General features: G+C 38.4%; 1 protein-coding gene across 1 annotated transcript in view; it reads left to right on the top strand.

The window, feature by feature from the left end:
• CFAP99 (cilia and flagella associated protein 99) overlaps positions 1–14,824 on the top strand; it is a 1,556,346-nt gene that overhangs the window by 274,893 nt on the left and 1,266,629 nt on the right. The window lies entirely within an intron of this gene.

Below are 14,824 nucleotides of genomic sequence, written 5' to 3'. Positions count from 1 at the left end.
ACTTCTGATTAAGCCTCCAACCTCTTCCTAAAGACTTCAAGGCCAAGCTAATGGATGCACCATTAGATAATAATGCCTTGTTTACTACTGCAGCTGCTACCTTGTTCAAGTCCCTGCAGGTGAAAGGTAAAAAGAGTTGCAGGATTTAAAACACATTTTTGTGTCTTCAGTTTCCAAATTCCAAAGGAACTACCCAGTTAAGACTGCTTTTGCCATAAAACAATCTCGAACTCTCCCTTCTGCAAGTCAAAGGGTGTAAGGAGACCTGCTTCTTCCAAACCCCCTCAGCCTTCTTCTTCTCAAAAGCAGTATTTTCCAGACAAGCCAGATAGTCTTTGACTACCTGGCTACCTTTGGTCTCATTCCCCTCTCAGTGCCTTATTGTCTTCCTTCCAGTCTGGGAACACATCTCTCATGATTCATGGATTCTGTCTGTTTTTTTACAAAGGATATTTCATGGCTTGGAAAGCTCTTCCTCCTTTCATGGGAATTCCTCAACCACCTCGAGAACAACTTCTTTTCTTCCTAGAGGTGATACAAGAGTTGATATACCAGGGAACTATCCAAGAATTCCCACTGTCACAAAGGGGAAGAGGGTTCTACTCAAGGATGTTCCTGGTTCCCAGGAAAGATGACCTGTGGAGACCCATTCTGGACCTTTCTCACCTCAACACCTTCCTAAAGGTCCCAACCTTTCGTATGCTTTCCCTTCAGGAACTATCTAAGAATTTCCACTGTCACAAAGGGGAAGAGGGTTCTACTCAAGGATGTTCCTGGTTCCCAGAAAAGATGACCTGTGGAGACCCATTATGGACCTTTCTCACCAAAACACCTTCCTAAAGGTTCCAACCTTTTGTATGCTTTCCCTCCAAACTCTGTTTTCTCTCATTCTTCAATAATAACCAAGCACTCTTCACAGCACAAAACAGTTTATTCAGCAACAAAGCTTTCAGAGATGGAGTCCTTCTTCAGTGTTTAATACAGTTTAAAAGAGTCTTCCATTTAAATACATATTCAGAATAAAACATGACACAGCCCATCCTATCACATAGCAAGACTAATTAAAATACTAATGCTATATTAAAGGTAAATGCGTCATAAATCTTACAAATAAAATTCATAAGATTAGAACTAATAAAGAATAAACAAAAGAGGCAGAAAATAAACCATATAACAACTTCCAATTCATAAAATAAAATCATGTAATCATTTGTTGTTTCATTTTTTAAATTGGTTTTAAAGTTACCTGTTTATTTAAACCTGGTTACACATCAGCTTGCATATGAAGAATCCATTCATACTCCTTTATATCTAATTTATTAATATCCCCATGTCTAATGTTAGGTTTTAAATATTCTATAACTCTAAATGTAAATTGATGTGACGTACCTTGCTCCTGTACATGTTTTGCTAAGGAATTTGTCTCTACACCCCTACGTATGTCAGACTTATGCTCTATTATCCTATCCTGTAATCTTCTAGATGATTTGCCTACATAGAATCCTGAGCATAAGGTGCAGGTCACCAAGTATACCACAAAGGGAGTGTTACATGTAGCTATACAGTTAAAAGTAAATCTCCTCTTACCAACAGGATATACAAACTCATTTGAATGACAAATACTCGAGCAACAGGGACAATTATAACATGGCACAGTTCCTTTAGTCCTAAGGTCAATATGACCTTGTTTATTTAAGGAAAAATCCTTGTAACATAACAGTTGTTTTAAGCTGTCACAGTTCCCATAAGTAAACAGAGGTTTGTCAGATAGCCATTTCTCATAACCGGGTATGGTCTTTAACATATCCCAGTTCTCTCTAATAATTCTCTCAACAGGTTCACTGGCTCTGCTATAAGTATAAGTCATTAAATGGTTGCACTTCTACATTATGTATGTGTATATCACTGATGCTAGTCTGATCTGAAAAAAAAAGTTTTTGCCTGCCCTTCCTTTAACATCATGACATCCTCTCTAACTACATTCAATTCATTAGCATCATAACCTCTTGTTAAAAAATCATTAGTCATTTCATGTTGGAAGGGAGTGTTTCTCTATGCATTCCCCCTTCCCTCTTATTCAGAAAGTTCTGCTGAAGCTTCAACAGGACAAACCAAAATTCTTGCTGTTGATTCCCTTTTGGCCAAGACAGCATTGGTTCCCTCTTCTTCTGCGTTTAGCCAAGGGCAGTTATCACACGTTACCTCAAAGGGTGGCTCTTCTCACACAAGATAAGGGATCACTCATTTACCCTCAGTTGTCAACTCACACTGTGGGTGATAAACCTCTGATTCCTTTTAGACACCTTTTCTTTGAGGACATGCTTAGGGTGCTGCAAGAGGCCAGGAAACTCAATACTAGGAAATCCTACTTATCCAAATGGAAGAGGTTTTCCATCTGTTGTCATAACTTAGACCCACTAAGTGTGGACATTCCTTTGATTCTTAGTTACATGTGTGAACTTTTGAAGGCTGGATTGACTTATTCTTCTATGAAAACTCATTTTTCAGCTATTTCTGAATGTCTGCCTCTGTCTCCCACTTTGGTCTCCAGATTGGAGGTTAAACTTTTCCTTAAAGATGTCCTTCACATTAGACCTCCCAGAAAACCTGTTCCACCTCCCTGGGATCTTAATTTTGTTTTGGAAAAAGCTCACTGTGGCTCCTTTTGAGCCTGCAGCAACAGACTGTGCTTCTGCTTGCTATTACTTCAGCCGCAAGGGTCTCTAAACTACAAGCATTGATGGCAATTCCACCTTTCCTGGTTTTCCCTAAGGACAGGGTTTCTTTGCATACCTACTTCTTTTATGCCCAAGGTTGTGAGTGAGTTGTTGCTTAATCAGTCCATTAACTTGCCCACCTTTTTACCCTTTCCACAGTCCTCCAGTGAGAGGCTCCTACACACCATGGAAATGCACATACAACACAGATTTTATTTGGATAAAACTAAAGCTATCAGGAAATCTGATCAGATTTTTGTCTTTTCTCATCCCAGGGCTCTAGGAAAGCCTGCTTCCAAGCAGACTATTTCTACTTGAATTTCTAAAGAAATTTCCTTTTGCTATATTTTTCATGGTAAGAGTCTTTCTTCTCCTGTTAGGACTCACTCTACTAGGGCTGTAGCTTCATCTGGTGCTTTTTTCAAAGGTTTGGATACGTCCGGCATTTTAGAAGCAGACACTTGGACTTCTGTGCATACCTTCAATAAACATTACACGTTGGATGGTATTTAGAGGTCCAGAGTAGGTTTTCCTAGAGCCATTCTCCATGGCTTTGAAGAGACTTCCTCGGCTTCTTCCTCCTCCATTTTTCCTTCATGAGCTGTGGTACTCTCTCTCATGTAATGAATACTGCAACATAGGAATAAAAGGACATAGAATAGGTATGTAAAATCTTACCATAACCATAGATGTCCTTCTCCTCCATGTTGCAGAATTCTATCCCTCCCACCTTCCCTCTGGTTCTTGTTCTTTCTTTGGATGTGTGTTTTCCTCCTTAGTACCTTAGGCTGATGTTCTTCCTTGGACATTCAGTTCTGAGGATGGTACGTGCAGGCGTCACTTTTATGGGCGATGCCTGCCTTGGCCTTTGTGTGATGTCCCATGTACCTAGCAATGGTAAAAGGCTTTTGTATACTGGCCAGATATTGGGATCATTTATGGCTGAGAATCCCTCATGTAATGAATACTGCAACATGGAAGAGAAGGACAGCTATGGTTATGGTAAGATTTTCCACAACTATTCTTTCCACAGTTCCTGAGGGTTCCTTATGAAATAATTCTGATAAAGACAGCTACAGGGCTTCCTCTCTGTTTTCATCCCATGTCCCAGATTCTGAATCTGAGGTAAGTAACTCCTCATTTTTGACTGTTGAGGAATTTTCATTTTCTGAAACTTGTGCCCAGAACACGTAACTTTTTTCATTGGGAACAGCTGGAAGTTCCCCTCTTCCTTAATTAAATATTATGACAAGTTGAAAGTGGAATATGCCACTTTCTCCTCCCATTCCTCCAAATATGCTAGCCTTGGTGGATGTTCTTGACTTGGCCTGCAGTAACCCTGATAATCAATCCTCAGTCACTAAGATGGCAGACAGACATATCTTTTTCTGAAAGATTTCAAGCCTGCATAAACTAAAGCACTGCTGGTGATTTGATGTTGGGTGAGGAAAGTAAAGCTATATTTTCTTGTCTGTGAGTGATAAAGCTGCTTTCTGTTTTACCTGCTCCATTTTGTTTTCTGTTTTAAGAAATCTGCTTGGCCTGGTGTTTTTGTTCTATGTGAGATATAGACTCTTAAATCAGCTAGGCTTCACATTTCACATGTTTTTTTTATTGGTTAAATTGTTTGAGTGATAAACATACAGTGAATTTCTGGGTCTTTTTTCTGAAAAGATTTCAAGTCTGCATAAACTAAAACACTGCTGGTGATTCCCTGCTAGTTTTTCCCCATCCTCTCTCCCCCTTCATTGATCTGCTTTTTGAACCTGATGATTTTAAGTTGCCAGTCGCTACTGTAAATTGAGCTTAATAAGCTCCTCCCTTTCTACACTGCTATTGATATGTCTTGAATTATTTACTTGCCTTTTGTTGTGCTGAGATTGAAAACATGAATTTTGCCTCTCATTGTCTTTTCTACTAATTTACTTACTCTGAATTCATTATCTAGCTTGCTGTTAGATAAAGTAGTGTATTTTTACACTCCTGCAAGCATTTGTTCTTACATCAAAAGGTCAGTGGATTTTTCATCTAGTGCACTGGGAGGTAGTGTGGTCTGTTTAGGTTGGGGAAAAACTTGAGATTTCTGTATGTAGTTTTATTGGCTGGAGAGCTTATTAATCAGCTTATCTTATTTTAGTGTCTTTATAAATTCTTTGCAATTGAGTGAAGACATTTATTGAATAATCACACTTTTATAAGTTATTTAAAGTACACTGCTGTATTTGTATTTTTAAGTTTGTTCTGGTAGCATTTCATAGCCTTTAAGTTTGATTTTGATAGCACTTCACTCTGGATACTTCTTTACTTTGCTTTTACATTAGGAGGACTGGGATTGTTCATTACATGGCAGTAAGTGTTTAACTGCTCTATCTGAGCTGGGAAGCACACAGAAGGGCTCTAAGCCACTTCTCCTATATACTGTGACTGTACTTTAGCAGTTTAAAAAATAACACTGTATTGTCTGCTGCTTTAAGTAGTTAATTGCACTGTATTACATCATATCTGTTAGTTGTAGGGCTGTTGTAGGTAGTTTGTGTATTGTGTTGTTACACCGGGGCTCCAAACCAGCTATTGTACATTAAGAAGGTGTTTTTCTGTATCCTTGTGGTAGAAGTGTGCTGATCTAACCTGTCTGAGTTGGGGATTGCTGGTGGAAGGATTATTTTGTGCTTTCCTGATTGGTAGTTAGCTTAAAACTAGTTTCTCTTTCCTCATATTTAAGCCTCATGTTTGTATGGTGCTGCTGTTCGTGCAGCAGCAGTTAGCAGTGCCCTTGTATTGATGCAAAAGCCTATAACCTCAGTTTTTCCTTAAACAGCTGTTGTTGAAACCCTTCCAAACTTTTCTGCTGAACTGAGCGGCATTGCCTTATTGATCAACCTTAGCCTACACAAAGTATAGGTCCCTCTTGTAATTTCGGTGCTACCAGCACAGTTCTGTCAAATTGACCTATTCCGTTCCCTAATAAAACACACAGTAAGAGCCTGATATCATGGAAGGACAGTTTCCCATCATCTATCTGGCCATGCTGATAGACATGTGCATCCTGAGGCAATGTAGCAATTGTCTCATGTATACTGACAACCACTTATTCCTTAAATAAATACTTTATGTGAGAGATGTAGTTACACTATGAAATTGGAGGCATGACTCTCACATAAGGACAAATTGATGGTGCCTTTGAGCAGGAATGCCAATATTTAAAATCTCTGTTTTTACACAGAGGTTATCCAGCAACCTTGCTGGATGATTTAATTGTTGAAGTCCAATTTAAATGATCTAATGGTATATACCAACCTTTATTAAGTATTAACCAACTATCCACTGTTGATAATATGGTAGTAAGTTGTGTTAACCCCTCCATAATAGGACAGGATACTGAGTCTCAGAAGGTTGCCAATTTAATAACCACATATAATATACACAGTCAGCTATGCTATGAGATAGTCAGAAAGAATTGGGAACTTTTTGGTATTAATCACACCATTTGTGTAAAATTGGGGGGTGGCCCAAGCGTTACATATAGGAGAGGACATAATCTTAAAAACCACCTTGAACGCCAACAAAGGGTAATCCCTAAGATTACTGGGATGTTTAAATGTCAGGACTGTAATTATTGCAAATTTGTGGATAATTTATATTCCTTGATGATTAATGGCCACCATATTAAATTTAAAGCTAAATTTAATTGTAATAGTAGAATGGTTGTTTATGTGGCAAAATGTCAAAATTGTCCTGCATTTTATGTGGGTAAAACGGAGCGTAGACTCCGTGAGAGGTTATATGAACATCAATATGCCATTAGTAGAATGAAATTGGATAATGCACTTGCCAAACATAACCTTAAACATAGCAACCATAGCTTTAAATTTGCAGTGATTGATCAAGTGATTCCAACTAGAAGAGGGGGTCCAGCCTGCTTACAGTTGGAAGAATTAGAGTTAGAATGGCAAATAAGGCTTAATGCTTGCAATTATCCGGGGCTGAATGAATCTTGTTCAATCAGCAGCATTTTGAAACTTAAGAGTTTGAAACGCTGATTTGCCTTCATAAAATTATTATTATTATTATTATTCATAAAATTATTATTATTATTTTTATTATTTTTACTGTATAGTTGTTTATGATCTTGTTAAAAACTTACCTTTATACATAACTTGTGTATAGTTAAAGTCCATTATATGCTGATTTTTGTCCTTATGTGACATGTAGATATATTTATGTGTTTTCAAACACTATTTTGCGTTTTAATTTATGTAATATATGCTTCGTTTGCATAATTAGATCAGTATAGGTGTTTGTATCATTATTATTTTTATATGATACACTATTTTTATATGATACACTATTTTTATATGATATATATATATAATATAATAATAGGACAACCAGTTCATTATGTACTATTTAGTACTGTGATTTAATAGATTACATAAAATATCAGTTTAGGTGATTATATTATTACTTTTATATTTTTATATAATATGCATAGTGTGGCAGTAGGATAAGTATGTTCACCATGTATTATTTAGTTACTGTAACTTTAAGGAAAGGAAGGCGGGTTTTTAAAAACTTAATTGAATGAATTAATTGTCAGGTCTATTTAAACCTTATTTGCATATGGTTTTATTGTTTCTGATGAAGTGCACTCACCGAGTGCACGAAAAGCGCTTAAAATAAATTTGTATTGGTGTACGCAGGCTTGCTTGATTGTGTTCTGTGTCCGGTTTTACGTCTTCTAAGTTTGAACGCTTGTTTGGTTTTATAGTTTATCATGGAAGGACAGTTTCCCATCATCTCTCTGGCCATCCTGATAGACATGGGCATCCTGAGGCAATGTAGCAATTGTCTCATGTATACTGACAACCACTTATTCCTTAAATAAATACTTTATGTGAGAGATGTAGTTACACTATGAAATTGGAGGCATGACTCTCACATAAGGACAAACTGAATGCTAAACAGGTTATCAACACACACACACACACACACACACACACACACACACACACACACACACACACACACACACACACACACACACACACACTTCCCACCCACAAGTGCAGGTACTCACTAAGTTGCTAAAAGATCAGAGGCCTTCCAAACAGAAACCACTTACACACATAACAATGGAAAAAACAACCACTATAGTGTACACACCACTCAACAAATAAGCCTATAAGGCGTAACACTACAAAACCTAATGTAGTGATTATAGTTGACTCCATTGTGAGACATTGGGATGTTCCCCTCACCAGGCTGGAAAGGAGCAGGTTACGGTTAGCTGCCTGTCAGGTGCCAGGATCCATCAAGTTACTCAAGCACTCAAGTCACTCAACCACAAGTCCTGGTATGACTCTGTCATAGTCCATGTGGGGGTGAATAAATTGAGACATACCTCAATGGACTATATGAAGAGAGACATGAGTGAGCTCTCAGATTATGTGTCACAAGCAGGTATAAGCCTAGCCTTAAGCAGTATCCTACCTTCTCCAAGGATGATGCCACAATACAAACAAAAAAATTATTGACTTTAACAATTGGCCTAGCTTCTGGTGTCAGTCCTAGGGGATCCAATATCTGCCAGCCTGAGAAGACACTGTCGATAGGCCAGGTTGCTTTGCCAGAGATGGTCTGCACCTGTCTCCTTTAGGCTTTTGGATACTGGCAAGGGCATTAACCACCCCTATTGTGCCTTTTTTAGGCAGTGTCAAAATAACCAACCTCCCAACATAACAAAATCCTCTCTAGATAAACTCAAGGTACTGCTGCTTAATGGTAGGAGTCTGTACAAGAAACTACACTCCCTGGAAGCACTCCTCACTTTGGAAGATGCTGAGGTCTGTGCAGTCAATGAGAGATGATTCAAAAGTGTGGAAGGCACCCTGGCCATGCAGAGCTACAATGCCTTCCATAAATTCAGACCACAAACTGAGCATGAAAGAACCAAAGGAGGAGGAGGTGCATCCATCTTCATTAAGGAAAATTACACCTCGATACTAGTCAAACGGTATGACTCTTTTGAGCTACTCCATGTTCAATTAACTATAGGCAAACTGCCCTACCACATCATAGCTAGTTATAGGTTCCCCACTATGAAACAGGAAAAGCATACTGCATACATGGACTTACTGGAGTCACTTGCCATACAGCCTAACACCTTACTCATGGGTGATTCTAATTATCCTGCCATTGACTGATAAACATACATGACCACAAACATGCTGGCTCAGAGGTTGTTGGACTTTGTCGATACAAATGCTCTGGAACAGCTAGTCAACACACCCACAACAGGCTCAAATGTCCTGGACATAGTACTCACTAACATGAGAAAGCATTGCACCACCCCCTGTGTGATGTCCTCCCTGGTAAGATCAGACCATAAATCAGTCTTGTTTGATGTAATTATAAGACCACATACCCAACTCAAAAATACCTAAAAATTTTTCTAAGACAAGTGATAGTATAAGAAGTTTCAAAGCCCCCTCAAACACAGGTAACACAGACTGTTATGCAGAGGTGTACACCAATACCCTGTATAACCACTTAAGCAGTTGTATAGAATTGACTATACCTCACTGGATTAAAACCAGGTCTTGCCAAAAAAAAAACAAATAAACACCCTGTTGGACTCCTAGTACAAACAGGCTATACCACAAGAGAACAAAACTAATGCCAAAGAACAAGAGGGCACTGGCTCAGCAGGGGAAGAAATCCCTCTCTAGCTTAAACAAGCAAATTAGGGATCTTGTCAAGTCCTCCAAAACAAATTATGAAGCAAAAATAGCTTCCCTAGCTAAGGATAATCACAAGGCATTTTTAACTACATCTGAAATCTAAAAGGGAATACCCAGCTATGCACTAAACTGGTTGTGGATGGCAACACCCATACTTGACCAGAGGTAATAGCCAACCTGCTAGCTGATAGATTTGGAGCAAATATCACCCCCACCCCACCAGTCATCCCCTAAAGCATACCTGCCACCATTCCTCAGTCTATTACCTCAAGAGAGAGCAGGTCATCTCGGTGCTCTCCAAGGACAAAAACATGGCATCGGTGAGACCAGACAACATCCCAAGTTGCCCTTTAAACAACTTAAAACATGACCTAGCAGACCCACTTGGAACCCTGGCTAACCACAGCCTGAGAACTGACTAGGTTCCAGCAGAATGGAGGACAGCAACAGTAATCCCTTTGCACAAAGGGGGACCATCAACTGATCTTGGAAATTATAGCCCCATAAGTTTGAGTAGGCTCATGTGAAAAGCCATGGAAAGAATCATTATGGACCTTATTAACAAGGACATTGGTAATCTCCAAACTCTGGACCCAACCCAGTTCAGATTCGTTAAAGGTAGATCATGCCTGTTAAACATGGTTGATGTTTTTGAGAAAGTTGCTAAGGACCTGGATGAGGAAAAAACAGTGCATACCACCTATCTTGACCTAGCCAAGTCATTGGACACAGTTCCCCACACAGGTATTATGGATAAACTCTCCCAATTGGGAATTAACCCTTACATTACCAGATGGGTAGCCAACTGGCTTACCAACAGACCACATACTGTCAAAGTGGGTGACTTCACATCTAGCAAAAGACCAGTCACCAGTGGCATACCACAGGGTTCTGTGCTGGGCCCCTTACTGTTAGGAATTGATTTCTCAGAAGTCCAGCCAGACTTGGATGGCCTTTGACTGACCATGTTTGCTGACGATTGCAAAGTAGCAGCAATCATCAAGTCCCCCAACAATGTTAATATGCTGAAGACAGGGTTAATGCAGACAAATGATTGGTGCCAAAGCCATGGATTAAACCTAAATGCAAAAAAAATGCATTATTATTCCCTCTGGGAAAGCTGACATCCCTGATAATTACCATGTAGACAGCATCCCATAAGTGTAAACCCAGTGGTACGTGATCTGGGTACTGAGGATGATAACAATCTGAACTTCCTTGTATCCATAGTGGTAAAGAAATCCTTCTATACTGCACATCTTATAAGTAAAGGCATTACATCTAGATCTAAGAATATTATAATTCCATTATACTCAGCCCTCATCAGACCAATAATTGAGTACAATGCTCCCTTTTTGCATGAACCTCAACAGACACCTGCAACAATTGGAGAGACCACAGATGTTTCTCATCAAGAAATATAAGGTACACAAAACAAGTCTTATGTGGAAAGACTGAAAGCCCTGTCACTGTATTATGTCTCCTACAGGTTGCTAAGGGGTAACCTGTGTCTGGCTTACAGGTAGTCTTTGACCTGCCCCTGATGGAAATGCTACACATTCGTAAATCAACCTGCAGGAGGATCAGTAGCTCCAGGGATCTTAACCAAGTCACTGACATGAACAGGTCATTATGGAGAGATAGCTTCATCTCCTAGAGAATGCCATTTCTCTGGAACAAGCTTCCACTTCATGTGAAACAGAGCCCCACCCTGACCCTCTTCAAATGCAACCTAAATCAATGGATGGATGACTGCAGATTCACTCCTGGGGTGGTGCCCTTGTCCATCCTGGACAGAGGAAGTTGGTACTGACTGCCGTAGACCCTTACTTCTGAAACTTCACTTACCTAACCACTGACAATTAGGGCAACGCAGGATAAATATGGCTAGGCTTTAAGAGCTCTAGGGCCATTAGCCTAATAACCTCATTTGAACCTATGAACCTATATAAAGTTCCTCAGTCTAACAAGTATTTGTTTTCTCATCTCATATCTGACCCATCAACTATTTTGCTTTATTCTCCAGCTGCTAACAGAATTTTGGTCAGTGATAATCTGTCTCCTTCTAACAAGGATGGTAAAGCCGTTGACACTTTTGGGAAGCAAATTTTTTCTTCTTCAAGTCCAGCCTTCAGAATTACCTTGGCTAATATGTTGAGAAGTTCAAGCTGGCTTATGTTGACAGTCTGAGGAACCATTCTGCCACTTTGCCTTCAGAAAGTGGGCTGTTTCTGAATCCTATAACAAATAATAAATATGCAAAATAATGGCTCAAAAACCAAACCAGGAAAACTATAAACAAACTTGCAGGACAACTGTAATAAACTGTAGTAAATTTTATTTAGCACTTTCATCTCTCAGTGAGACTTCATCAGCACAATTACCCTCGCAAGCAAAATGCAGCTACATATGTACACACACTTCCCATCATATAATATCATTTGATCAATCAGAATAAAACATCAATTAAAGTGAAATTAGGAGTACAAAGCCATTAATTCTTAAACATTATTTAAGACATTCAGTTAGCATTAAATTAAAACTATTTAATATTAAAAACATTTATCAAATCTGAAACTATTTTAACTTCAGTATAGACTTAGTAGAAATAGACCCATTCAACCCCAGTAAGTATTAGAATTTGGGAACTATATGACTGAACTTAATCAACTTAAGACCATGTTCCTAAAGAGAGGTTACCCTGAGGCACTAGTAACTAATATATATGACAAGATTTATAGTAAAAGACTTAGTGGGCATTTTAAACCACTTCTAGAGAATAAAGACAAAATGCTTGATTCTGACTTGAAGTTTAATAATCTTGAAGGAAAGGGTAAGAATATGGTGACAGCTTATTCCCTAGACTCAAGTGACTTAAAAAACATTATTATGAACAATTGGGACGTTTTAAATTATTATGAGAATATTAGTAACAAGATAGGTGAAAGCCCTTGTTGACCTGTAGAAAAGGAATTAATTTCAAATTGATGTTAGAAAAAACAAAATTATTTGATACAGCAAATTGGCAATATTAACTACATGGGACATTGAAATGCAGAAAATGCAAACAATGTCCCTATATACTGGTGAGGGATCTGCCTAATATTAAGAATTTGTTTTTCAGAACTCCGTTAAAAGGCAGTTTAACTGCAATTCTGTTTTGGTTTGGTATATATAGCATGCTATAAGAACTGTCCAGCATTCTATACTGAAAAAAAAAAACAGAGACCGCTTAAGAAGTGACTGTATGAGCATCTATATGATATAAAAAAGTAAATTTGAATAATGCCCTAGAAAAAACATGCAGTGGAGAATAGGGGACTTGTGTTTCACTTTAGAGTACTGGAAAAGGTATTTAAAAATTCTAGAGGTGGCCCATGGAAAGAGAAAGATTAGTGGCCTGTGAATTATACTGATATCTAAAACTGAAGGTAGATTACCCACCGGGTTGAATGGGTGTGTTTCTATTAAGTGTATACTGAAGTTAAAATTGTTTCAGATATGAAAAATGTTTTTAACTTTAGTTTTAATTTAATGCTAACTGAATGTCTTAAATGATGTTTTAGAATTAATGGTTTTGTACTCTTAATTTTATTTACTCGATGTTTCATTATGATTGGTCAAATATAACATGACGGTCAAATGATATCACATGATGGGAAGTGTGTGCACATATGAAGGTACATTTTTTGTGAGGGTAATTGTTCTGAAGTCTCATTGAGAGACAAAAGTGGTTTTACTACAGCTTATTACAGTTGTCCTGCAAGTTATGTCTTTTATGGCTTCGTTGTTGTGTTTATTCTTTATGAATCCTGTTATTGCTACTCTTTCTCAAGTTTCTAAACATTATTTAAGGAATGAGTATGCTTGTGCTTCTGCTACTGTTATGAGATGTTTTGCTTGAGTATGTAATCAGAAACTTTCTGTCATATCTGAGATTTTGAATTCTCCTTTGGATAAGGTTTTATTTGGGCCTTCTGCTACACAGGTGCTCAAACAGTTTGATGAAACAGGCAAGTCGATTCAGGGGGTTACATAATCTTTTTAGCCCTCCTTTTCTAGAATTACAAAAACCTCTGGGTCTTTTGTCAAAAAGCAAAACAAATAATTCCAACAAGCTACTAGCAAGCATGGTTGTAAGAAAAAAGTAGCAGGAAGGGACTAATAAAACTCAGGGATCCTTGCAGAAAAAGGGACAGTCCTCCACTTCAGAGTGACTATTGCAGCAACCCCTCCCCCACTACATTCTCAAATATGTCCACAGACTGGTTCTAAATCTTTCTCTTTGGTATTAGACTGATTTTGAGAGTAGTTCAGGCAGGTTGCAGAGGAAAAGCCTTTCCCTTTTTGGGGTATTCTTCCCTATATGCCAAACCATATAGACACGTTTCCCCTGGTTTTAAGACACATGCTTTCCTGAGAGTTCCCTAGAACACATGGGGAAAAGTTTTTATTCAAGAATGTGTCTGGTGCTGAAGAAAGATGCTTCCTGGAGGCCAGTTCTCAACTCTTCATTTTCAACTTGTTTTTAAAAGTGCCAACATTCAAAATCATACCTCATTTGAGTTTTTTTTCTTGTTAACTCTACATTTAAAATATTCTTATTATCATATTCTCATTGCTACAGAGTTCAGAGGTTTCCTCAGATTTTTTTTCTGTTTGGGTCACATTATCGATTCTTATCTACAGCTCCAGTGATAGTTCATTGCAAACTGCCTGGCATTCATAGGTTCATAGGTTCATAGGTAGGTACTAGACTATTGGTCCTAGGGCCTATACAAGCCTAGCCAAAAAGGTACCCTGGCTTTCGCCACCCAAAAAAATTATTTTCCTGTGCCCCTGTCAAGCAGAACCACAGAAGTGATCCCCGGGGTAAATTTCCTATTACCCATCCAATCATCAAGATTTTTCTTGAAGAGTGCTAATGAGGAGCTCTGTTTGACATAGATAGGTAGTCTGTTCCAGAGTATGGGAAGTCTCTGGGACAGGAATCTACTTATTTAAATAACTTGCTTATCTTTACAGAGTCTTATTCTAAGTGTCATGATCCCCTTATTTGGGTTACAAATCTTCTTCTCAACCAGGGTTTTCAGACCAACAGTCAAAAATCCTCCTTGACTTTCTATCACAGGATAGTTTTTTCTAGGATGCTTCCTAGATTCTTCTCAACAAAGGGCATTCCTAACTCAGGCAAACGTGGACCTGTACTTTGTAAATTTTCTCTAGTTTCTTCAATCAGTCTTAGACTTTAGCCAGACAATATTTTAAGATTCTAAGATTCATGGGTTTATGGCATCTATAATTATCATGATTTCTCTTGCCAGGTTGCACAGGACAAAAATTCAATGGTTCTTAATTTCCCACCCA

Source organism: Protopterus annectens, chromosome 2.part1 (genome assembly GCF_019279795.1).
Source record: "Protopterus annectens isolate FY-2018-M chromosome 2.part1, PAN1.0, whole genome shotgun sequence".
Taxonomy (NCBI): Eukaryota; Metazoa; Chordata; order Ceratodontiformes; family Protopteridae; genus Protopterus; species Protopterus annectens.
This window is presented reverse-complemented; position numbering and strand designations above follow the sequence as displayed.